The sequence below is a fragment of the Bubalus bubalis genome, chromosome 11 (genome assembly GCF_019923935.1).
Source record: "Bubalus bubalis isolate 160015118507 breed Murrah chromosome 11, NDDB_SH_1, whole genome shotgun sequence".
NCBI classification, from domain to species: Eukaryota; Metazoa; Chordata; class Mammalia; order Artiodactyla; family Bovidae; genus Bubalus; species Bubalus bubalis.
Window position 1 is genome coordinate 39,323,885 of NC_059167.1, and position 3,243 is coordinate 39,327,127.

A 3,243-nucleotide genomic window follows, 5' to 3' on the forward strand; every position below is an offset into this window, starting at 1 on the left:
GCGCTCGGTTCAACAAGTGCTCATTGTGTAATTCTGCTCAATCTTTGTGCATTGGCCCTTGTTTCCATAAATCAGCAGCCTCAGCCCTTTTTACAATACAATCCACTTAAAAATAAAATCCAAGATATTCTGTTGTATTTATTACGAATTATAACATCTTTAAAAATACTAAGCTAGAATAATTGTTGTACCTGTTACTGCCCTGGTTACAAAATTGTATAGGCTTTGAGTGTGTTTCCCAATCTAGTTTTTTTTTTTTTTTTTCCTGATAAGCCCTATAATTATTTGTAAAAGATTTTTTAGGACATGAAGTTTCTAGGAACATGTAGATCTATTATAGTATAAACACTTACACTTTAAAAAGTGCTTTCATTAACATGGTACAAAAATCTCATACAGTCATCACATTCTTAGTTTCTTCCCAGGAAGAGTAAAATTCACAATTTTGGGTGCCAACAAAAAGCCAAGATCTCTGTATGCTGTCCCATTCTCCCTTAGTTCTGTTACAAATCTAGCTGTAATGCATGGACAAGACTGGAAAGTTCATCATTTACCAGCACATCTATAGAAGATAGTGGGGGAGATGAAAAGGAAAGAAGAAAGCAAATTTGAATTTATAATTACATACAGCACAAAAAAAGAAATCAGGTTAACAGCCATAGTTGTCATCTCTGAAGCTGGTTTAGAGGCAATCATTTATTGTGATTTCCCTTTTTTTATAAAAAATTTTGTGTGGCATTTGCTATTAGCCACCACCTCTCTTGGTTAGGGTTTTCTGACCAGGCTGTTATCACTGAAGGATCTGAGTGCTTTGTGGTACTCCTGTACAGATCTGCACTAAATGCTGCCACTGGAAAGAGGATTGTGCAGAATTGTATAGGTCCTGTCCATTCTTCCCCCTTCTCCGTTTTGCAGCAGCACACCTACTGATAAAAGCCCCATGTGCTGATGGAAACATTCCTTCATTAGCGATGTACAAATTTAAGCCAAAGATATAGGGCAAGAAAACCAAAATCTTTCAAGTGGATCATTAGATCATTAGGGTTAAAACAGAAAGCTCTCCCACTTTTAACCTTTGGTTCCAAGACCAATATATCCTGGTGATGGAAGAAATAACATTGTATACTGAGTTATAGTTGAGAGAATTTGCTGCTGCCTGAGTCTTTAATAGGCCACGCCATCATTTTATATGTCCAACTGGAATGCCGTCCTAAGTCCATTGCCTTTTCCTCTTTTCTATAAGCTGAGTATTCCTTTGTTAGGAGTATGTTTATTGTGCACTATAGTGTTTAATAAAGTATTCTATGATTCTTCAGCTTGTGATGCTGATATGAGCATTGTAAGCAGGGAAAGCAAAACCAACCAAAACCAAACCAAGCAATATCCAACTGACAGTCTTTCCATGGTGGCAAAGATCCAGCATTTGGACTTTTCAGTTGGATGACTGACTCCTTTGAGAGATTATCCCAAATTGGGATGAGGAAGAGTTGGTCACCCAACATTGGTTTCTGCTGCTAACATATTGCTCACTCCTCAGTGGAAGTAAATAGGTCAACTTTGGGAAGGTGTGGTCCATAATGTTGAGCTCCTGCCTGACATATCCTTCATCCTTTATCCTTCATGCCTTCGTCTTTTCAGCCTATTGAGCAGAAGTTGGACTGTGAAGAGAGACTGGCCAACATTCACAAAGACAGTCATCCTGATTGTTGAAAGCCTTCCCCACCAAGGAGGTTTTTTGATGAACATTTGCATTAAAAACAAAGTTCTTCCATTTTGAGTCCATCCAAAAAGACCCATCCATGTTTTATCAAATTTCCTTGATGCCAATCTTCCAGTTGTGTTATTCTAGGATGAAGAGTCTTTACTTAGATCATATTTCCTTCAAAGAAAAGTGAACAATCAGATATACAATTTATAGTTGTCTTACCAGGAAGGATATTTTAATCTCTAAAGGAAACACTAGTTGCCTCATCCATCACAAGACAGGCTGTACCTGTTGACTCCTTGAGGGTTTGCATCAGTTGCCAAATTCACCTTTGCTGAGAGCATAACTTTCTCAGGGGCAGCACATACCCAATTATTAATTGATACAGACATAAAAAGGCCTGGCCATTTTGGCACAACGTAAAACAATGCTACAGAATTCCCCGTGAGGCTGACCAAGTTTCATTGGTCCTCCATCACCATTTGGCTTCTTCCTCTACTCAGTCCTGCTTTTCCTCCTTTTCCTCTCTCTCCTTCTTAGTTTTTGATTCCTAGTAAATGTTCTACATTTCAAACTCCATCTAGTTATCTATTTCTGGAGAACCTAAGCTGTGAGGCTATCTGTAAATGAGGCTCAAATATTTCTTTTTCAGTCAACTAGTCTAGGTACTGACTTATAGGTAGGGGTTGAAAGAAGTTTGGCTATGTTGCAAGATTAGCTGCACTGGAGTGAAGGTTTCATGTTCGTGTGAAATAGTTGTGCTTTCAGGACTTGCTTAAGCCAGAACTTTTATGTACCACTTCCATCTGATGATAGAGTGATCAGTTCAGTTCAGTCACTCAGTTGTGTCTGACTCTTTACAACCCCATGAATCTCAGCCCACAAGGCCTCTCTGTCCATCACCAATTCTCAGAGTTTACCCAAACTCATGTCCATCGAGTTGGTGTTGTCATCCAGCCATCTCATCCTCTGTCATCCCCTTCTCCTCCTGCCCCCAATCCCTCCCAGCATCAGAGTCTTTTCCAATGAGTCAACTCTTAGCATGAGGTGGCCAAAGTGTTGGAGTTTCAGCTTCAGCATCAGTCCTTCAAATGAACACCCAGGACTGATGTCCCTTAGGATGGACTGGTTGGATCTCCTTGCAGTCCAAGGGACTCTCAAGAGTCTTCTCCAACACCACAGTTCAGCAGTGTCAATTCTTCAGTGCTCAGCTTTCTTCACAGTCCCACTCTCACATCCATACATGACCACTGGAAAAACCATAGGCTTGACTAGACATTCAGGTATGAGCTAAATCAAATCCCTTATGATTATACAGTGGAAGTGAGAGATAGATTTAAGGGACTAGATCTGATAGAGTGATTAAGGGCGTGTCTAAAAATGGGCTTCCCTGGTATCTCAGCTGGATCTGCCTGCAATGCAAGAGAGCCAGGTTCAATCCCTGGGTTGGGAAAATCCCCTGGAGAAGGGAATGACAACCCACTCCAGTATTCTTGCCTGGAGAATTCCATGGACAGACAATGGTATTACAAAGAGTT